The sequence below is a fragment of the Pezoporus wallicus genome, unplaced genomic scaffold, assembly GCF_028554395.1.
Source record: "Pezoporus wallicus isolate ANWC-B61680 ecotype Strahan unplaced genomic scaffold, APGP_CSIRO_Pwel_v1 contig_9719, whole genome shotgun sequence".
Lineage (NCBI taxonomy): Eukaryota > Metazoa > Chordata > Aves > Psittaciformes > Psittacidae > Pezoporus > Pezoporus wallicus.
Genome location: NW_026642910.1, coordinates 216,433 through 239,837, shown reverse-complemented (window position 1 = coordinate 239,837; position 23,405 = coordinate 216,433). Strand labels below are relative to the sequence as shown.

General features: G+C 48.5%; 1 protein-coding gene across 1 annotated transcript in view; it reads right to left on the bottom strand.

Annotated features, from left to right (window-relative positions):
- B3GAT1 (beta-1,3-glucuronyltransferase 1) overlaps positions 1-23,178 on the bottom strand; it is a 49,093-nt gene extending 25,915 nt beyond the window's left edge. The window contains exon 1 of the mRNA XM_057433201.1: positions 23,162-23,178. The gene's annotated coding sequence lies outside the window, so the exon portion shown is untranslated. The remainder of the gene's footprint in view (positions 1-23,161) is intronic.
- Positions 23,179-23,405: the final 227 nt, after the last annotated feature.

Sequence of the window (23,405 nt, the reverse complement as noted above, 5' to 3'; positions counted from 1 at the left end):
AGGAACACGAGAGTCTCCAGCTCATGCTGAGGCAGCGCAGGCAAGGGCAGAGCACGAGGGCTCACCATGGAGGTGTGCTTCCATGTGCACAGGGCTGGCAAGGAGCACAGCTATCCACAGGAACAGGGTGAGGGAGGAGATGGGCCAGTTTATGTCAGAGCCAAGCTGAGCACTAGGTAGGGAGAGCCTCATCTGAGATCCCATTTCCCAGATAGCCCCAATGCACTGGGAGAGGCCACGGAGAAAAGCCCCTCCAAGTCTGTCTCCTTTGCCAAACTAAGACAATTCCCGTTCTTCCCACAGGAGGCTGAGCGTGTAACCACAACTCAAACTACACCCATGATAGCTCTCAGTGCAACAAAACCTCTCAGCCCTGGTGCTCCCTTTAAGCACCATGGTCCATGCCACCCTCTGGCACGGATCCTTGCTCCTACATGTACGTACTGGTCACAAAGATCCCACCCGAATTCTCTTTATGATCCGCTCAATGAGTCCATCTCATGGGCTTCACCGACACAAGCCATCAGAGATGCTTCCTCATCCCTCAGCTCCACCTTGTGCAGCTCCACTTGACACGATGATGTCCAAAAGGACCTTTGGAGGAAAAGCACTCCCTGAGTACAGCCCATCTTTCCCTTGGAGCCGGGGCAGGGAGATCCTCTCTTCCCTGGCAGCAGTGCAGTGATGCTTCTTAACACCTTGGCAGGAGCTCTTCACGGGCTAAAGACCCAGCGCAGGTAACCTCACCCAGGGGAACACCGAACAGGGGATGCTTTAGCACACTGCTGGGAGCTGGCAGCAGTGATTCAATAACCCCTCACCTCCTTGTCCAGCTACAGCCCTGCTCCGATCGATGCCCTGGCCGGACTCCAAGGCAGAGACTGATCAGAGACCGGCACAAGGCAGACAGTGCTAAATCACACGCATCCCAAGTGTTCCCTGAGCGATTGCAATTCACTGGGAAGCACCCTCTTAGCAAACAAGCAGCAGCAGCGATCCAGCTCTCCCCGCATGGCTTTGTAACCAAGCTCTGGTTCTAAACCCTCCGTCACAGAGGTCAGAAACTCTTGTCTTGGCTCTGGATGCCGTCACTTGAGGCCAGAAGAGAGGAGAGGAAGCAGAACCATGCAGGGGTTAATGCTGGGTCTCTCAGTGTGTTGAGACAACCCCACTACAGAAGCACAGGCCTTTTTGGATTTCAGGGCTCAGGAGACTCCCCAGCACGTCCAAGCCAAAGACCTGCATTTCTCTCTGCCTTTATCCTTCCGCTGTGCTGTTCACACGTGCTCTGCCCCATTTCCAACCCTGCTGTCCCCACGTTTCCTACCACTGCTTCACCAGGCAGCTTTGGACCTTACAGAGAGAGCCAGGATCACACAAGCTATCGAGGCTCTTTTGCCCTGTCCTGCTCATTTCAGATGTTTCAAACCAGCAGAGCCTGCTGCAGAATGCCCCAAAAGCAAAGCAAGCCTCACCTCACCCCGCAGGTCGGCATGGTCCTGCTGCCTCTTGCCTGCAGGTATTCATGATAACACAGCACAAAAGAAGCTGCAGCAAATCTCAGCTGTGGCAGTCGTGTCCTTGCCAGATGCCCATTCCCTGCTACTAATCTCCATCTCTGAACTAGGATGTGGGAATCACGTCACCTTGCCTGGGTTTCCCAACCAGCATCAATTGGATCTGTGAAGAGCCGTTGTGTTCATGCCTAGGAAGGAAAAATGAGGATGCAACCAGAGCGATAAATCCTCTGCTGTGCATGTTTCTGGTTTTATCATGTAGTTAATCAGGAAGGAGTATGTTCAGTTTAGCCACAGCTCCACGCTCTGCCTCTATAATCTGAATCCCAGAAGGGCCTTATAAAACCATAATCTGCAATGCAAAATGGCAAAGCATATGGGAGTGTCTATAGATTTTCCAAATCACCTGTGCCCTAATTTAATCTGAATAACAATTAGTTTACTCTTATCAGTTAATTGTGCCCCTTGTGGATTCAGCAACACTGCAGCTCCTCACCAAACACCTTTGTCTGAGCACGCTGTGATTACACTCCAGCTCTTCCAAGCCTCCTCGCAGCTTTGGCAACAAAGGCAAAGCTGCTGCTAAACACAGCCCCAGCGCCACTGACAGCAAACCTGGGCTGATAGAGCCGGAGAACTAAGCAAAGCAGGCTGGGGTTAACAGCAGGTTACGCCAGTCCCTCCAGCTCAGCAAGGGCAGCGTCCCCACAGCATCCCGGATGAAGGACATGGAGCTGTGGGAGCAAGTCTGGAGGAGGCCACGAGGATGCTCAGGAGCTGGAGCACCTCCTGTATGGAGCCAGGCTGAGAACATTGGGGCTGTTCAGCCTGGAGAAGAGAAGCTGCGTGGAGACCTCAGAGCAGCTTCCAGTGCCTGAAGGGGGCTACAAGGATGCTGGAGAGAGGCTCTTCATCGGGGACTGCAGTGATAGGACAAGGGGTGATGGGTTCAAACTGGAACAGGGCAAGTTCAGGTTGGAGATAAGGAAGTTCTTCCCTGTGAGGGTGCTGAGGGCTGGCACCTACTAGATTCAGGCACCAGAGGCATCTCAGCAGCAGAATTAGATGCTGAAGCCACAGAAGATGAGCATCTTCACACTAAGGAAGCTGAAAGGCTTCTCCATCACCTGTGCTGATGCCTGCTCCTGCACAGCCCTGCACACAGACAGAAAGGACACTCACCCGGCTGGAGTCAGGGAATCCATCACCTGCCACATCAAATATGCTCATCATCCTTCTATAGAGTGACCTCTGCTCCTCTCCAAAATGGGATATCTCCACCCTCACCAAGGAATAAGCTGCTGTGAAAACTTAAGCACTTTTATTACTCTCCTGTAACTGTTACCATGACCTTTCCGTGCTCTGTTTTGGTGTGCCTCTCACCAGGTCATTGTTTCTGAGCCATAGGCTCCATTGGAACAGCACCATTCATCTCCCACAGACAGCAGACGCAGAGCTCATGGTGTTTGACCTCTCCTGGGAAGAGATGATGCCACAAGCAGGGCCGGGTTGAGCTCTGGCATTGTGGCAATGCCATGAAAGATCTCTGATGCTCCCCAATGGATCCTCCCTCTCGCGTTGACCAACTCACCAGCTTGGTAAGCAGCAAAGAAGGTTTTAAACAAGGCCAAGTGTCACTTGAGTAGCAACACCAGCGTGAGTCCAGGCTGCAGTGGCTGGGATAATCCTCAGGCAGCATCAGCTATTCTGGCAGCAGTGAGTCACTCGCCAGACTAATTCCCAGCTAAAGACAGGAATCAGGCTTTGATTCTCTATGGAGCTTCGAGCAACACCACCTGTGCAGCCCTCATTGCTGCTCCAGCCATCGCACACAGGAAAACACATGCAGCACCAGCCAGGGTGAGCTGGCAGGTGAGGACAGGGCCTCTCTTTTGACCATCTCATGCTCCTCAGAGCAACGCTTGCAGCTCAGGCACTTGGGCAGGAGGAAGAAGCTGGAAGCACAAAGCAAACCAAAGGTTGTTCTGGCAGCTAAAGCAATCTTACCCGCAGCACACACTGGCGACACCGGCAGCAAAAGGCACTGGGACATGAGCACAGAGCGCAGCCGTGCTCTCCTCCTGCAGGAACACAGACCTGAGCCTTGCAAGCCGGGCTGCCTCCAGCACATGGAACATCTCTGCCTGCGGACGTGTGGGCTGTGCGTGGCACTGACCCCCAGCAGCACCCTCTGCCAAGGGGCTGAGCACCAGGAGGAAAACAACAACCGTCTCCCTGCTAAATAACCCCTTTGTTGCTGAATCTCAAAGCCTTTGGCACAGCTGCTGCAGTGCTCTCTCCCACAGGCAGAGACAGGAACGGGATCTGCACCCTGCATGGGGGCTTCCATTTGCACAGAGGATGCTTTCAAACTGGCCCAAAGTGTGCCTAGAACTGCCTAAACCTGGGTCTGCCCATGCCCAGTTTAACGCTGTGCTCGATGCTGACCTGCTTTCTCACCCCTGTAGCTGTTCAGTGCCAGCATAAGGCATTGAACATAGAGGCTTCTCCTGTCCTCTCCTCTCCTCTTCTGTCCTCTCCTCTCCATGCTCGGAGCAAGACATCCACTATATGAATAATGGAATAGTCTGTAGCAGCTCCATGTTCAGGTTCGCACAGACATTTGCACTTAAAGCAGCCTAAAATCCCTCTGCTTCACACTTCCCTGATTGAATCCCTCATCCCAACTCAGCACAGTGATTCCAAGGGCACTGAAATGTCTCATGCAACTGAAGTAAAATATTAACTGATATTTGTAGATGATTGCTCTCTAAACGTCCACGAGAAACAGCTCTGTTGCCCTGCATCTTTTAGCTCTCCCCCGGTTCAAACATCACACTGGATCAGGCTGCAGCTGAAGCAGCAGCAGCCAACAGAGAAGTTTTCCCTCTGTTCTTCCTTTCTACTATGGTAACAGCTCAGGAGCTGCTGGTCCTGAGAAGGGGAAGTCTGTGTGTGCAACACATCAGCTTGTACGGAGAGAGGAAGGACCCAGCTCCACGCTGCATGCTCCTACCTGCCACTCTTTGTCCCAGGCCAGTGTCCTGCAGCAGCACCCTCAATGCTCATGTGGTTCTTTTCCCCCATCTATTTTGTGTGTTTCACAACCCCAACCCATCTCACCAGCGCTGAGCAGGGCTCAGCAACCTCTTTTCCTTGCTGAAGATACCCAGAGTCAAGCTTGCGCAGGCAGGATCTCTGTCACCATCAAATGCCACCCACAAAGGATGAGAGCAAGGAACGGTGCAAAAGCAAAGAAAGAACTTTATTCATACCGACTCTAAGCATGTGTGTGTCAGCATCTCTATCTGAAGCACCAAGGCTCTGCGGGCTCTTTGCAGGTATTACGCCTCTGCTGTTTTAAAGGGAAATAGAATTTGCTCTTAAAAATAATGAGATTTAAAATTAATAAGCTTGGGGCTTTCAGCTCTCTGGACTGGGGCTCCACAGCCTGCGCTTGTAACACACTGCTGCATTGCTTCCTATAGCCACCAGCTCTAGGAGCTTATTTCCAAGCAAAAGCTTCAGCTTCCTGTGTTTCAGGACCAGAAGCTCTACAGAGAAACACCAAATAGCATTAGATCCACAGTCACACCGCAAAAAACGACAGAGTACATAAGCTCAACAGGATTGCTGCTTACTTCCTGAGCTGAGGTATTGAGCAGTGATACAGGTCAGCAGCATGGGTTGTTCCACCCAGGAGCAACTGCCTTGCACCACTGCATGTAGGAGCAATACACATCATGCACACTCAGAGCTGTCGTTCTTTGAGCTAGAAGGTGCTGGAAGGATGATGATTGCACATGGCTGCAAACACTGGGAAACTCCAAGAGCAGCAGATAAGTAAATGCTTCCTACGGGTACCTTGCAACTCCTTGTAGAAAGATGGAAGAAGAAGAAAACTGCTCCATGTGTGGAAAGTGAACTGTGTTCCTGTTCGGGGCGCAAGGACATCAGCTCTCGGAGAAGGTATCGAATAAAGTCAAGGAGATTAGGGAAGATGACCATGGAAATTGTAATTCACAGGATCCCTTTTCTGCAGACAGATGGTCATTTCAGCTTTCTGTTCTCTAATCCCTTGTTCTGCAAAGCAAACATCCTAAATCCCAGATAATGCAGGTTTTACCATCTCCTACATTTCCCACAGCATTAAAGCTGGCCCCAGTGATAGGATACATATGCTTAAACATCTGCATGCCGTAGGAATCTCCTACCTGGATTCAGCACAGGGGTGAGCTCTGCATCCTGACTCCAGCCCCAGAAGCCCCTGATAAAGCAGCCACCTTTTCCAGTAGGCATCATAGGGATTAAAGGGAGCCTTTAACTGGGAATGGCCTTTCTCTGGCACAGCCAGGATTCCTCAGCCCTGCCTCTAAATAGGAGGAAGGTTGAAAGTATTACAAGTACCATGGAGACCTTAAATCCATCTTTTATCTTCTCATACGACCCAAAGAAGAACCTGTGTGCCAAGTGGCCCTTCTGGAAACAAACAGCAAGGGATGCAGGAAGCAGTGAGCAGTTTGGTACAGCACGACAAGAATGAGGTTGTACATCACCTATTTATCCTCCTAGCTCTGGAGGTGAACACTTGCTGGTGTTCACATGTAGCACATCCCATCTTGGGGCTGCTGTTCCTGACAGGCTCCCTAATCTCATGGCTAACAGCTCATTATTTGTATTCATGCAGGAGGAGGAATTCTTCATTATTGGAGAGATGGGACACGTACAAATTGGAGTATACTGATTGTATTTTCCAAATGATCACACAGACTCTAATTCCATCTGCAAGGAGCACTAATTGGCACTGGAATTACCTCCTGAAGTAGGAATTGGAGCTTCTGACAGGGAAGAGCAATGACTGTCCTTGTGTTGTGAGCAGAAGGGTGCAGGTCCCTTCCCAGCTCACACTGCAAGAGACCTTTTGTCTACTCTAGGAGTTTACTGTAATGTGGGCAAGGAGATTAAGTGAGCGTTCCAGAGAGGTATTTCCCTGCTTTAGCTGCACATCTGAAAGGAACACAGTATGTCAGTTTAATTGCTCTATACCCAGAGCAGGCAACTGAGGCTCTCCTGATCCCTTGGAACCTGGACAACTTTGTCTGAGGATGCTCAGTACCGCACCACTGAAAAACAAATCTCAGAACATCCAGAAAGTGCCTTTGCTCCTGCTGGAGGCACTGTGCTCTTCCAGACATGAGGTCATCTGTGCTAATCCCAGAGGGAATGCTGCACCAGCTCCTTTAGATGGGAAAGATGCTCAATCATTAACTTGAATCATGCACCCAAGGAGCATCTCTGTCTGCAGGGAGGGAAGGGATCAGGGTGTTAAGCACTGAATGCCAGACACAAGGTGTGTTTCTCTATCTGAAGTACAGCAGAATTTATACTACTTCCAGTCCTCAGATGCTCCTTCCTCAGGGTTGGGGAGAACAAATGGTGTGGTAGATGCCTGTTGCATTGTTAAACAGTGAAAGGAAAGCTACATATGCAAGTCTGTAGTGCCCAGGTCACCCAGTGAGCAGTGGAATCAGAGAACTCTGACTGTCCTATGGCAATGGATCGAGGTTTAGGCACTGTCAGTCAGTGAGATGCACGCTCGCAAGCAGCTTTATTCCTGTTCTTGGGACAGTTGCAACGTCTCCCACCCTGATCCTGGTTTCTAATAAGGGCGACCTTACAGCACAGGCCCCAGTAGTGGGATGAAGTCTTTTCTCTGTCTGTGTTTCCAAAGCCTATGGACATACAGGGCTCTGCGGGTCCCTCTGGGTAACACAAGTAACATTCTCTTTGAGCTCTCTTTGAGACTGACACACTCTTCTTGTTCCAGAGCCATCCGAGGGCCAGGGACAGCAGGATCTCCTGTTTGCAAACCCAATGGAAAGCATCTCAGAGGAATAAATGTAATTATCAGCACAGCCCAGAGAATGCTCCGAACTGAAGCTGAACCTGGCACAAAGGAACAGGCAAGTAATGGAGAGGGAAGGGAGAAAGCAGCTTCGCCTCTCTTAGGTATGCAAAACCAGGCAGCTAAACCCCAGGGAGCCACAAGAGTGACTTTGTAAAGGCATGATTAAAGACAAAGCAAACACTAGGAGCTGGGATTTGCCTTTGCCTTTCAACTCCAGCAATTATAGCAACTTAACCTGAAGCATGCTCCATCTGCAACCAGTTGCTCTCCATAACCATGCTCTTAATTTGGATGGAGAGCTGAGTTCTTCACACCCTGTGCAGTGCTAGAGACTGGAGATGGGGGGGGGGGAAAGAGATCCTGTGTGACTCTTGTAGTGTTTGATGAAACAAGAAGGCACTGGGGCAGGGAGAAGAACCCGTGACATGACTGCAAGCCAGCGCTCTGGCTTTAATGCCCCTTAGCAGTGTGGCTTGGTTTGGTTCCTGTATTCTTCTGCTTATGCAGATACAATCTCTCACATTGTTCTGGAGACCGGGTTGGAGCCGGAGGGATGCTGCAGCTGCGGCGCGCTCACAGCCACACATCACTGCTGCCTTTTATGAGCAGGAAAATGGGCCGCTGGTGCTGCTGCAACAAGCAGCTGTTATTTGTTGTTCTCGGGTGGTTGTTGGGGTTGGGGTTCTCATTTGGAGCTATTATGATGAGTTTGCCTTCTCTTCCCACTTAACTGAATTACAGTGTTGACGTGCCAAGCCTCTCGTGGAGCCGCACGGATGCTGCTTCCCTGGAGCAAAAGCACACCTCTGGCTCCCCTCGCAGGGAAGAGCTGCTTTATATCCAACCTGAATCTCCCCTTCAGGTACCACTGCAGAGCATCTGTGTGCAGACAGAGCCTCAGCTGCCTCCACACAAACCCAAATGATCACAGCCAGCCGCTGCTTCCCGAAACAGGGATGGGGGAAACCAGGCAGATTTACCTCCTACTGTCGAACAGAAATACAGCCACAGTCGTCCCTCCCAGACGTTCCTTTTCAATAGAGCCACCTCATTCGTTCTATAAAAGCAACTTGTTTTAAAATAGCACTACTTTGGCATTAAAAATGTTTCCCCTTCATAAACCACCACTGCTAGATGCCTAATAGCAGCTCACACTCTCTAGAAGTATGCTGTAGCTTATACTTAAAGGGATCTTAAACATGTTTCCAAGGCAGAGTTGCTATTCAAAGGCATCCTTCCCCTTGTTTATCCCACTTAGGGGATAAAAAAGCTTTTAAACCCCCCACAAAGGATGTTTGCTTTTGAAATCACAACTGATGCCCACTTTGCAGCCAGGATTATACAAGTCATCTATATCAAACCCACAGAAGGTATGGAGCCCAAGCCACAGAATGCTGGATTTCCTTTCTGTGTGTTCCTGCTTCAGTTCCTGACGTGTCCACCCAGATTCAAACTCCAGATCACACACGAGAAAGGCAGGAGAAGTGAAGAGTCTCAGATCCTGGTTCTGCACCCACCTTCCTGCACCCAGATGCGCACACAAACTTGAACAGGGTATGATGCTGCCAGGCGCTGGCAGACACGTAGAGATTTGGCTGCAAATCAGGGTCTATTCTTTTCTTTCCCAAGAAACAGGATGTTTCATTAACTAAAAGCAGGTCATTAAGGAAACAACAACTGAAAAGCAAAGATAAGAAATGGGAAATCCCAGAGGATTTAGTTCCTTTTTTTGAACAGTGCTGCAATCCGTCAATGCACTGGCAGAGAAGAAATGTTGCAAGAAGAAACTCCCCCTCTGCTGCCAGCTGGCTGTGAGACTCAAGCGTGCTGACAGCAATGCCAGGAGCTGGCTGGACCTTAGCACTTGGTGATGGTCAACCCACAGGTCCAAGCTATTGCACAGATCTGCTGCTCCCTGTGAGCCTCTTAATGGTATAGTTCTCATTCGTGTGTTAGATGCTTCAACTCCTCCAGCCTTCTAAGCAAGTCCTTTCTATTTGTGAAGCCTCCTTTCCCTGCCACCGAATCCTGTTCCTGTCCCCAGCCCACACACTCCACAGGCACAACCTGCACCGAACTCCACTGCTATTAATCCCATTTTAGCCATTCCCCAACATTTTAGCCCAGTTTTTTTTTCCCTTATGCAAAGTGCATCCATACCATGGAACACTTTCTGAGGCCACTGCAGAACTCAAGGGCCAGGGAATGGCTGATCTCTATACAAAGCTCTGGACTATGAGGAAAGGGAAGCAGCGCATGCTATCACAGAGCCAGTTTGACACACGTCTGTGGATGGAGCTGTTGTAAAGAGACAGCAGCAAGGTAAATCCAACCAACACACATGCTTAGATGCCTCTTCCCAGATCTTCTCTGTTTTAACAGGAGTAGGGCAAAGCTGGATATACTGGCATTTCTTTTCCTTGTGGGTATAACATGAAGCTGAAAGAGGTGCAGTGATTTGCCTAAGGCATGGGTGACCCCTGATGGAGTGATGCTGAGCCAACCGGGCCATGGCCCCTCTTGCCTGATCTGCAGCACATCTCTTAGCCAGCACCACCACTTTGTTGGGCTTACACAGGCTGAATTGATAGAGCGGTGAGAGAAAGCAAATATTTAGAGCAAGGGATGTAGCATATGCTATGTGGGATTCTGCATTAACTAGGCAGGGATATGGAATTTATCAGACACAGATAAGCACTCAAGGAACCAGGGAAGAAGTGCTCATTAGTTGGTGATATGTATTCTCATGCAGCAGAAATTTGTTCCTTCCCATCAGCAAATCACACCTTTTGCAGCAGGATTAGTTGATGCCTTTCATGATAATATAAGAAGATTATATTTTCCCTTTCTCTTCACGATTCAAAGCACTTGAACGCCGAGAACCAGCTTTCTTGAGATAGCACTATGGAATTACCACTCTCCCCACATAAAAAGCTGGAGAGGCCATCAGAGTGGAGCAAGGGTGTTTGCCTTAAACGCATTTACACCCCAGCTCAGCAAGAGGAAATAGCAGCAGCAGCTGAACCCTTCAGATCTCATCTGCATTGAGGGCCTGGCAATTGCCACATGTCCTGATGCGATGACAGTGCTCAAGAGCCTAAAGGATGCTCTTGGCTTTCTGTTTGAGGCTTGAAGATACGACTCCATCCAAACCAGCACTGCCCTTCAGATGCTGCAGGGCCAGCTGGCCATGGAGCAGGGCAATTGGCAAGCAGAGGAAAACCGTGCTGCATTCCCTATGAAAGGGTTTGGAGCTTTCAGCTCCGGTATCCAGGAGATATTTATATTGGAAGATGCAAATGAACAAACATTTCTCTAACACAGAAAACTCTCATTAGCAAACAGCCCAGCCAGGCCCAGCTTAACCACGTGGCAGAGCTGAGCTGGTCTTGGAAAGGGAGCTTTAATAGCAGGGAGCCTTCCCTTTCAAAGTGTAGATCCAGGAAAGACAAGCCCAAAGGCATAACAGACCATTGGCAGAGGATGGGGCAGTCTAGGGGATGATTTGCAGATATAGGAAGAAACAAAGTGCTGCGTTCCTTCTTCTGCGCACACCTATGTCAGCCTGAGGGCTCTGATTTCATCCCCTTCCTGGGCACTGGGATGCCAGAGCTGTGAATCTCTGTTTCCACTGCTCAGCCCCAGAGTTTTCTTGGAGTTGAGCAACCTGCCAGTGGGTTGTGTGTAATGCAAGAGGGAGCTCTAGGTAAAGATAAAAGGACCTGTTTCCTACCATAGCACCTGGAATAAACCCAAGCTCGACAAAGAGAGTCGTTTCTGGGAAGCCAGACTGGTTGATTTGTCCTCCTATCATTCATCTTCCCTGTTGCTGTACCTCCACTCATGTGTTTCTGCTGATCCCTGAGCCGATGGAATGAATAAAAAACCCAGGTTGAGCCTTTCTTAGTGTGTGTGATGCAAGTCAAGCTGCTCTGAACGTCCTCTTGTTGGGTGTGAATGCAGCACGCTATTTGTTACGCGAGTATTTTGCTGTGGCAGACAGAAAGTGACATTTATGGCTCTATCATGAGAACGAATTTCCCCATCCATTAAAATGATGTACAGGTAAACACTCCATTCATTTTCAATCCATGAGCTTTGGTTTTTTCTTTGCTCGGGTAGATGGGTCCATCAATACAGCTTCTATTAGCCAAACTGTGCTGGGAAGTGAGAACTACTGAGAAATGGTCCAGGCCTGGAATTAAAGGGGTTGTAGCTTGAAGAGGGAGTGCAGAAACTCAGTTTATCAGTGAACTCTCCTCTCCTAGATCTGCATACGATGCATCTCTAGAGCTCTGCTGCTGGAAAGACACTGTCCCATTCAGTGACGAGGAAACACAGCTCCTGGCTCCGGCAACTCCTAGAACTGACCCCAGGATATCTACAGGATAGATGTTACATATTTACCATTCAAAGTGGAAAAACCCCAGGACAATGTCTGGAGAAGCTGTAAATCTGATGGCACAATGCATTTACGAGCATACATCTACTAAAAGAAGAGCTGGACACTGGCTCCTCAGCTCCTGGCTGAAGATGTCACCTAGCAAAGCAGGTTGGTGATAATCAGTCACCAAAGAGCTGAAGGGGAAATCCTGAATATTGTGATGAGTTACAATGCTTCAGAATCCTCTGCTATGATTTACACAGGATTGCTATGAGAAACGCACAAGGTAGAAAGAAAACGTGCTGTCCATGTAAGCCACATCACTTGGGAAATGAAGTACCACTGTTCACCCACTGTGATTGCAGAGATGAAGGGAATAACAATTAGACTGAAGTGACTCATACGTACCACTGTGCAATGTTATTGTGTATTAAATAAAAGCCAAATGATGATATATCAAGTTGTCTCTGTGATTCAGCTGGTTGCGTTGCTCATGTGGACCCAGATCCATGCCATCTGCAGTGCAACGTGATGCTGAAGGAACCTGTGCTTATGGAAGAGGAGGTGCTTCCTCTGAGGTAATACTGAACCATGTTTCTGATGTCCTTCGAGGCATTCAGGAGAGTCACGTTGTTCATCCACCTTTCCGGGGCAAAAGCCAGCCTAGAAGAGTTGTATTGGATCTATTTGAGCCTTGCTCACATCCATTTGCCATCCCTTTTCTTTTGGAGTGTTTTCCTAATCTCAGTTTTAATCATATCAAGCTAAGTTTTGTGCTCTGTTGGACTTCCCATGGGTGAGTCAAACCCAGGGGTCCTTTGATGGCATATTACACAGTATTATTTAGACAGAAATCAGTATTAGTTCACAAGGAAAATATGGGTTCATAGCAAAACGCGTGTCTAGCCCCAGAAATCAGAAGAGAAGGAAAGGTTCAGATGTCTCCTTTTTGCTACATGTCCATAGTCTATATATTTCTAACTAGAGTTTATGACTTACTGCCTGTGTCTCCTCTCCTGCACTAAGATGCAGAGAGAATGGAGAAGTTATGGCAGGAAAACTTTTAGGAGAGAAATAGCTTTCTGTTCATGGTAATATCCTTAAAGGAAGTGAAAAACAGAGCCCAGAAAAACCAATGCAAAAGAAGGATTCCCAAGTAGGATGTGTTACAAAACATTCCTGGAGGCATCCGCAGGTCTGGTCTCCCCATAAATATGTTTTCCATAATTAACACCCAGAAACTGCCTGACAGGATCTAAATGGAAGCTTTCAGACACTTCCTTTAGGAAGCATTGGAATGCATCGGAAGGGGTTCTGCTGGCCTGGCCCCCCAGTTCCTTCTCCCTTACAGAGGCATAAGCTTTATGTCCTGGGCAGCCAGGGTGTGAGTGTGGCAACCTGCAAAGCTACAACTCATTTCCAAATGGAGCTGGTTAGTTCATTCTCCTCTTTCTTTCAGTTCCAGCCCTTGAGGAGAGGAAACCAAAGCTAGGGGCTGAAACAGGAAGCAGCAGGTGAGAAAGGGTTATTTCCTTTTAGGAATAATGACTAAACATGCGCAGCTACATCAGCGTAGTCCTCCTTCTCCTTGCTAATTTCTGTTCATATTCATTTTGCTATGGATGTCTTCAACTGCCTTTGTATCAGCCAAGCTGTTTCTTTGATCTCTTTTGTCTCAGGGGCCCTTAGCAGTGGGTTTGTATTAAAAGCATGCCCTGGAAAATGTTCTGTTCTGAAACCAGTGCTGGTTTGGCAACCGCTGCCTCGCAGCTTCCTGAGCAAGGGTTAAAGCAAGGGGCGAAGAGCACAAGAGATTTGCTTAGCATGTTCAGTGCAAGGAGAAGGGTTCCATTTGCCTGCAGAGCCTTACCAAATCCCCCTGCACATCCACCCTGCCAAAGATGCTTCCTGTCAGAGTGGGTAAAGCCAAACAGGAAGGAGTGTGAGCAGAGGGCACATTGCCCCCCCCCCCCAGCACAACCTCACAGCTTCCAGAGATGCTGTGATTCACAGGTAGCATCTTTGTCTTCCAACAGGCCGTGAAGGATGCTTCTCCCCATCATTTTGTGCAGGCATACCTGTGTGTTTTGTCAAATGATCTAGAAGAAAATCCTGATTGCCTTCGATTCCTGGATTCTCACTGCCTCTTCCAAGTTTGGCCCTGAGTGAGACCCTTGAGACAAGTGAGACCCTTCTCCAGCACCTTCTGATTTCCACTGTTGCAGAGAGCCCTCATTCTAGGCAGGGAGGGAAGGGAGAAGGGAATAGATGTTGTGAACACTGGAGAAACACAGCTCCTGCTCTCATTGGAGGCCCTGCAGCAGGGTTAGCAAAGGGAACAGAAATGCCAGCTGACGTGCACGCAGAGCGGTCCCTAAATAGCAGTTTTCAGAGCTCCCCCTTAGGCTGTGACAGCTCCGGTAGCAAAAGGCACTGCAGAAATGGTGCTGAGCTGAGCCCTGCACTTGGAGACGCACTGACACGGGGCAGTGTGGCTGGACCTACCCTTCCCAGGGCAATACTCACATACTGCTGTGCACACGGCAGGGGAGAATCAGGGCCAGCCCCTTCCAAGCCCCGTTGCTCTCCTTATTCCACCCTCACTGGCACTATTCAGACTCTTGCTCTGGTGGGCATTTGTGCTTTTTGGCTGATTCCCCAGCTCATCTTCAATTGCCATTGCCAAAACACCTGTGTGTTAAAGCACCTCTGCAGCTCCAAAGCAGAGGAGATCATGTAAAGCTGAACAATGTGGCCTCAACAGATCTCCACGACACATTTAACTCTTTGGTGAAGGCCCAGAGTAGCAACTAAAGGTTTTCAGGCACCGTTTCAATGCAGAGGGTATTCTCCTCACACAAAACTGTGGATGTTTGCCCGTTGTTTCTGTGGCAGACAAAGGATGTTTGCAACTGCGTTTGCCACGGTGGTTAAATCCATCTAGACTTTAAACTGATTGCCATGGACACATGATAATGTATCTGTTAGAAAGGTTGGGCTACAATGAAGAATGATTGTTTCCAGCCTTTGGAGTAAGAGTTTGAGAAACAGCAATTCCTATTCTACGGAGAGGGGCACTCATTCCCATTCACAGAATGGCTATAGATAAGAAGAAGCCAGTGTCAGCTGGAAGGAAACCATCTCAGAGACACTCAGAGTGGCCATGGGTGCTCTTCCGTGCTTTGAAAGATCCTGCAAGGCAAGGGTCAGTGCACTTACGCTGAGATGAAAGCCAAGGCCATGGAAGAGTCAGTGAGTTCCTGTGGCACTCAGTGATGAAGGTCCCCAGGGGTAGCTCCAAATTCGCTGCTCAAAGCACAGACAAAAAGCTGTCATCCCAAAGGTGCAAGGTGGGAAACACACCTGCATCATTCTCTAATGCAGTTGGTTCCAAGATTCCTCCTGGAAAGGTACCAACTAAACCCAAAGCACCATTAACAAAGGATGTCTCTTTACAAATTCATTAATTTGTCATGTTTCCTTAATGAGAGCTATTATCTAATGAAGCGAACACCCACCATCAAACAGACACGTGCTATTCAACAGCTAATCCCAACCCGGAGAGTGACAGGAAAATGTCTTTAGGGTGTAACAGGGGAATAACAAACAAACAGGGAAGCACATATGTTTCATTCCATTTAATAGCTGGTATCCGAGTGTGAATAAACATTTCCTATCACACCTTTTGATGGCTGCCACAACAAGATTTCAAAGAGAGAGCTCCTTCTTCCCAACAAAGTGGAAGTTGCTCTTGTGCGAGCAGAGACACATGAAAGAGCTTCGCAGTGTGGTTGCAGCACAGCCCCAGACCTTGTGAGCCACGAGGATTTATATGCCATTAAATAATTAACTGGATGATGCATGAGGGAAAGTAACTCTCTGTAAAGGACCTCAGTTAATTGTGCTCAGTGCAGCAGGCACCGAGTCTTCATGATGAGATATAAAGAGGTGAACTTTGTTTCAGAGATGCTCTGATAAATACAGTCATAAAGAACATGGGAAATGACTTGTTCAGGTAAGACCTTTCTTTGCTGCAGTGGTTTTTGTGTTGCAGTGTCTCTGGCTTAAATTAACTGACATAATCAGCTGCCAAACTAGGAGCCTGGCCCTTGTGCTACTGTATTCCCTCTGTACTGTTCTCTCTCCGCATGCATTCCAGGGACAGTAAGAGGCATATCATGTCTGAACTATGGATTTTTCATCCATGTATTGCCTGCCTTTTATCTTGCAGCATTCACAAGCTGGTCTAAGCAACGTGGTTTAAACTGTCTGCCACATTCTGCCACCTCTCTCGGGATTATCCTTTAGTCTAATAGGATATAATTCCTGTGCGTGTAAACCTCTCTGTGCTTCATTTAATCCCACTAGTTTTATTCAGACTGAGCTGCATCACCCTTAAACCTTCCTATCTTGGTACTCACAGCCTTTCCCAGGCTGCTCCTGCAGAGACTGGGTGGAGGAACTGGAAGGCTCAAACCCTACTCTCAATCCCCAGGGCATCCCACTACACTAAACTCAGTAGCTGGACAAGCCATTGAGAAGAAACAGAGAACAGTCAACAACTCACTCACTGTCCCAGCCTCTTACAAGCCCCAGGCCAGCTCTGAGGTCTGGCAAATAGGATTTCAGCTACATTTAGGGTACAGCTCCCTGTTGTTATTCCAACCCCTTGTCGATTTGGTGACTGAAAACTGCTAATGGTAGAAAAAGGCAGCAGTGAGGTATCCACTAGTTCAGGTTTCTGGTTAAAGATCTTCAGCCAGAAGGGAGGATTTCTAATTCTGGATTTAACATGGGTGGAAATGAAGGCACTTAACAGAGTTGACTTCCAGCTGCGCAATTTCTGTGCCAGTGACCATCAGCCCATGGTGCCCATAACACTGAGGAGGATTAGGATTATATGATCCAGATGGGGCTATTTTAGCCAGGGTGCTGCTTCGTTACTTAAAAGGCTACAAAAAGAGGACTAATCTGATGCCATCTGCTCAGGATGAGGTGAGAAGAACTCTTCCAGCATCTTATGTTGACCCCTGCCCGCTGGGCTCACACTGGTACCCATTCCACTCCCACTTAATTGCATGCTGTCACACTTACTGCTGGTGCCTCTGAACTGGCACCCGAAGGCTGGAGCATGGCTGGAGAGAAATGCTCTTCTCCGTTCAGCAGATGGCACAGCCCTGGCCAGCAGGAGAGACAAGTTGTGGTGAGTGTTGAAGGGGTGCTCTCTGCCCTCTTTCCAGCACTTCCTTTCTGAGAGGATCAGGCATTGGAGGCTGTCTGGGGCTGTGGAGCTCTCACCACTGGGAAGACTGCTTTCCAGTATGACCTCGAAACAAACAGCTTCCCAGTGTGTGTGAGGCAGCACAGCAGGGCACTACCAGCTCTGTACTCATTCTGCTACTGATGATGCAGTAGGAAGAGAGGCAGAGAAAAGCTGATCCTGCAAGACTTGTGCACAGAGGTAGGGAGGAGACACCAGCATCAACTTCCAGACTGGAGGTAGGTGTCTTCCAGCCATGGTCTGGAGAGGACAGCTCGGATCAGAATGGCAGCTTCAGAGCTGGATGCCACGGTGTGGCACAGCACCCACCGGATGATGTGCATGGTGGCATGCTCTGGGTGTTCCTCTGTCCCAGCTCCATAGCAGGAGGCAGGTCCTCACCTTCTAGGAAGCGTGCATTGCCAAGCACTTTATTCTCTCACCTTGGCTACCTTATTAGTAGGCAGCACTGTCGGGTCAGGAATAATGAAGTCATACAGTGAGCTGTAGATAATCATTGCTCACTCTCCACAGTCTCTGCTTCTGTGGTAAAGCCAGAGCTACTTGCAAAGCCAAAAATCACCTTGATCATGACAGTGAAAGGAAAGGGTGCATCTAATGGGCCCTTAATTGGGTGGGATTGACAGGTGGATGAGGTTCTCCCTGCTTGAGGCTTTGGAAACCAAAAGGAACGGGCTCTCCACGCAGGCAGTTGCATCAGCTGTGGTCTTCATGTGGGCTGCTTGGAATGAGCTTCATTAATGTTTCCTGTGGTATAATCCATCATCCCTTCAACAGTGCATTCCTGACAGTTAATTGGACTCCACGGAGTGGAATAAGGAGTGTCGTGTTTGGAATGACAATCCATTACTGAAACCAGGCCACGTGAGGCACATCTCCAGCCCCAGCTCTTGGACATCTTCAGCGGATTTCCTTCCCAAAGCTTGGAAAACTCTTTAGTGAACGGTTCTGCAGCACGTTTCTAAGTGGCTTCATTACAACGAGGAGTCAGGAATCGGGGACCACCCCTTCATTAGCAAAGGCCAAGTGTCTAACTACCCTGGACCAAGTTCACTACATTAGAGAGGAAATCCTTGTCCAGTTGATGCTCCTGCTGACTGCAGTGGGGCCACAACTTGACATGAGAAATCACTTACACGGACCACACTACAACAGGGTGCAAACTGCTGCATCTGGATGACTCAGGGTGTTTGCTCTTTGGAAAGGTGCTGTTATCTTCTGGATATGCAGAAGAAAAGCAGGAATTTGAGAGTGGCTTCGAAGCACAACTTCCATAAAGAATATCACACTGAAAAACACTAATAGTGATGAGGCTGGGTTCAACACCAGTGACTTGGCTAGATTAGGAAATAACTGTGCTGCACAGCAAGTGATGCTAAAAGGGAGGGCAGAACTGGCTCTGTGATGAACATAGAAGACAGGAGAGATGTTCTTCAAGAAGTCCTCTGCCTGCAAGTGCTCAGGTGTCCGCTTGCTTCAGACACACAACAGTGCTGCTACCTTGAGGCCCCTGAGCACAAGCACACTGTTCCTACAGCTGGCAATCACATCCAGTGTGACAGAGTGTCAAGTTTAAACAGACCTTTCCACATCTGGCATCATTTCCCTCTTTCTCCTCAATCTTAACTGTTCTTTTACTTACTGCTTATCTAGGCAGCATTTGAAAGATGCAAATAATCAGTCAAACATGACTGTGAATCTTCCATTTGAAAGCTCATTCAGCCATCTGGAAGTATCCTCATCTCCAGATGTTCAAAGGAGAGCCTGTGCTTCACCTTCTTACCCAGCCAGTCTCTTGCAACTCTGCCCACAGATCCAGATAGAAAGCACAGGGGGATGCTGCCTCAGGAGCACAGTGCTGAGCATCTCCGGTTTTATCAAACTGCTCCGAGTTACAGCTCCTACTTCCAGCACTGATTTCAGTTGTTATGAGGCTTTAAGCAAGCCACTTAGAAGAACAAGGGCTCCCAAAGATCAGATCATTGCATGAAGGGCACATGAGTGATCCCTATGTGTTTTTGTGGGCCAAGCCTGAAGTGGTTTTAAACTACAGTCGTTTTCTTCTTCAAAGATACCTCTTCCCCCAGGCAGAGCTGCCCCACCTGTGAGTGCAGGCCAGGGATCACAGAGAGACAGGGTTCTGGGCAAAAGCCTGCTTCTGATGTCCCTCTTTGCAATGGTCCCTCCGGTGTCAATGAGCTCTCACGGAGAGCCACAGCCTGCCCTCCTACTGCACGAGCAGCGCGTGTGTGTTTAGATGAACAAGCTGTAGCAGCCTCGTTCTGCACAGTGCTCCTTGAATGCGAGCAGGGAGCAGGAGGAAGCTTTTCCACAGCATGGGGCCAGTGGAGCTGATTTGTGCACACAGAGACGTGGCACTGGGGGGGATGCATCAGGTCTCTGTGTGCACAGAGCGTGGCCCGTGCACTCTGCAGAGCTCCGGTGGATGCTGCTCTCCCTGAGCAGTGGCTGGGAAGCTGTGGAGCACTGGCAGAAGGCTGAACCCCCACACAGGGTGTTACAAGAACACTGACAGCAAAAAAAGAGCCCGTTTGAATACTGCCGTTTGTTTGCTGCCACAGATTCAGTGGCTAATTCTCATTTCTCCGTCACCTGCACAGTTATCACCAGAAAGGCACCAAGAACCCGGGTTCTGCCTTTGTACTTGTCCTCTTTTTGGATGGGCTAAAGAAATGTATTACGAAATATGTCTGCAAGAACAGCACGGGCCACAGAAGCTGACACCAAGTGTCTGTATAAGCTGAGCTATCCTGGGAATGTTAAAGGAAGCTGCACCTTCAACTTGGAAACGGAATCTTTGCTTTCATTTTATTATGCTCAACTTCCAGACACAATGTAGAGAAGGGAGTGAGCAGAACTGGAGCAGAAGAGTAGTTACGCAGCTCTCAGTGCTCCTGATGCTCATTCATTGATCATTTTGGGTGTAAATCACATTGATTATGGTAATGAGAAAGCCGAGTGACAAGCCCTGTGAGAGGCAAGCTTCCCAGGCCAGCATCTGCGTGCCTGAAAGCTGGGTGCAAAGCACTGCTGGAATTCACACAACTGATGGAACTGATGCAGTTTTCCCCCCTGAATATCCCAGTACATCTGGACCACTAATGAGGGTGCTAAATCAGACAGAGCTCTGCATTTCACACATGGAAAAGCTGAAGCAGAGGAGGACCTGCTTTGTCCAGGGACACTCTAAGGATGTCTGTGGCAGAGCCCAGACTGAACTCACGTTTTACAACAGGTTTTACAAACTGAACTCGGGTTTTACAGCTCCCTCGTCAAGGCCCGTTACAAAAAGAGCATCTCTGGTAAGACTGAATGCCTCCAATCCCGTTGTATCCGTGCTGGGGAAAGCCAATTTCCCAGTGTAACCTTTGTCAGCAGTGAATCGATGCGGGGTTGATATTGGAAAAGTTATGAACTTCTTTTGCCAATCTCTATTAATAGTCCCCCCTGGGAAAATAGGTCAGCAGCTTTTCACAGGGATGTTCTGAGGACAGATACAGGAAAGATGCTCTGATACAACATACAGGATAGCAAACGACAGCTAAAGTGTAATTGGAATTCCACAGCAAACATTACCAGTACTGCATTTCTTCTGGTGCAATCAAGGATAGCTGCTATTTCTCTTGAAGCCCCAGCTCCTGCATTCATGTCAGTAAGTGTGAATTAGGCTTTCAACTTCTAACCACCAACACATTAGAAACAGAGAGGGTTTTAGCATCTGCTATCAGATTTGAAGCACGAGAGAAGACACCTTTTGTCTTTACATCACTGGTAAATACTTTGTGCCTGTTTTACTTACCACAAGGTTCCACAACATTAGTGCAGAATGGAAATGTCATGCCTGGCAGAGAGAGGACTGTGGCTCCTGTGCAAATCCTTTCCACGCTATAAATACAGATCTTCCCCCATAATTGCAACACAATCTCGATGTGCCTGTGGTGATAAGGGGGAAAAAAAGAGCTGTTTAATTTAATTAGAGTCCATTTGAAAACCCACTAGCATGAAATAATTTGATACACAGAAATAACCCTCCCCAGCTACAGACACCGTTTCATTGTGTCTTATCTTGGGCTAACAGGAGCTGTTACATTTCAGACCTTGAACTGTATAAACAGTGTGACCAGAGATAGCCCCAGGAACATTTCAGATGCTGTCAGGATATCACCGCTTCTTCAGCTCCCTCTTCTCTGCCAGGCAAAGATGCTAAAGCTGCTGCTGGGGTAAGGGAGATTGAAGCTAATTCCTGTCCATGCACACAGCAGCAGCTCTCTGCCCTCCAACGCATCTCCAGGGAAAGGCTCCTTTTCCTGTGCTGGCATAAGGGGGCAATGCTCTGCGGAGAAGGCACTCACACTGTTTGTGGATGCACGTTTCCTTGGAACACGTCCTGCACTTGTTTGCGCACTGCTTTGTTTCTTTGGGGCTAATGGTAACTGCACTGAGGAGAGCAAAGTGTCTGCAAATTCTGCAGATAGCAAAGTTATCTGCTATTCAAAATGAGCCTTTCTTTGTTTTTGATACCATTTGGCTTCCAGCTCCATTGTCTGGTTTTGAAAAGCAGAGGAGCAAATCCTATAACCATACATTCTTCTCTTGCTTTGGCGGCACAAGCTTTCTAGGAAGGGAAGCAGGAGCCAGCTGCTTATCGAGGATGCTCTCTTGTATATCACAAATGTTACATTCACCGTGACATACGTGACGTTTGCCTCTATTAAATCCAGTCATCTCAGCTGCAGTAAAGCATTTCCGTATGCTAGGGGTCAGCTGTGGTTTGGTATCGCAGATCTTGTAATGTGACTTCCAGGAGCATAAACAGGCAACCCCCTCCCACACTTCTTACCCTTCAAAAGGAGCAAACCCTGCTTCTGTGTCACTACAGCTCCAGAAACATGCTTTCATGTATGTGTGCCTGTGAGAGACTATTTATAGACGTGCAAAGTAAAGCTGCAGGAACCTTCTCCATGACAAGGCAGATACACGCGGAGCTAAAGCTATAAAAACAGCTTGTGTGTGCATTTCTGTATATGGGTATTTGCATGGTGAGAAAGATACAGAACTTAAACCTATAAAGGGGGTGCGTGTGAGGAGCAGACAAGGGAAGGGAGGTTTAAGGCTATAGGAAATACTTTGTGTGAATAAAAGGGGGATAGACTCAGAAGTAAAACCACAGAACCTTTCTTCTGTGTGTCATAGGAGAGACCTGGGAATGAGCAGCCTCTGAGACGGGTGAATTGTTCCTCCTCCTTTCTTTCTGCTCCCATCATTTTAGGGTACATCTGAGATGGTTTTCCCCTCGTAGCATAGAAATTCACTGATTTCCAAACGTGGTTTAAAGAGCAGGGAATTTAGGAGCTTGCAATATAGAGCCCAGCACAGCAGACGCACTGAGGAACACTCTGGCAAGGGACTAAGGGTCTTCTTTTGCAAAGCCTGGACAAGAACCTGCAAATGCTGTTTAGGAAATACAGAGCCATCTCCTGGCACTGCCTGTCAATGGGGACGGCACTGAGCAAGGCAGTCTCAGAGAGCCGTGCAGCCATTACTATGCAGTACCAGTATTTACGTTGTCATTGGTATTCAGGAGTCTTAGCCAGGGAATGGAGGTTCCACTGGGCCATCTCCTGCTACAGGTTGTTTTTTGACCAGTCACAGCATAGTTGGGGTAAGGAGATGCTGAAGTGGGTGCGCTGTCCTGGCGGATATTGCTGATTCCTGGTTTAAAAAGAAGAAAGGAAAAAAGCCCGTGGCAAAACCACAAACCAAGCCAGCAGGAACGGCATTAATGTCAGATTTAATGGCTATTAAACTGGGGCTGGGAGGAGTAGGTGATCATACAGCTCTGCTCTTGATTTGAAGCAATTCAAACCATCTGCCAAGAAGAAGGTTCAGGTCAGTACCCAGGTGAGGTGCAGCACAGAGCAGACCGGTGCTGTGTTCTGTTTCTGTCTTGGCCAGAGGCCACAATCAGCATCGACACGATCAGATCATGAACTGTGGCAAAGGCTGAAAGGGGACCCCAGGTCCAGGTACCCCACTGTGCTCATCCCAACTCCTTCCTCTCCTTTCCCAGTCTTCCCAGCCAGCTCCCTTTGGCCCACAGGCTCCAGTGCAATTGCAGCACCTCCACACTCAGGCTGCAAACGTGACCTATCCCTCCTCACCTCCCGTCCAGTTGCATCTCCATAAACCTCCATTGGTCTCTGAGGACAGCCCAGTTTTCTCCCTTTATTTATCTACCTGTCGACTCACTTTACAATCTCTCTCTGGACGGGCACAGAACAAGAGACAGAACCA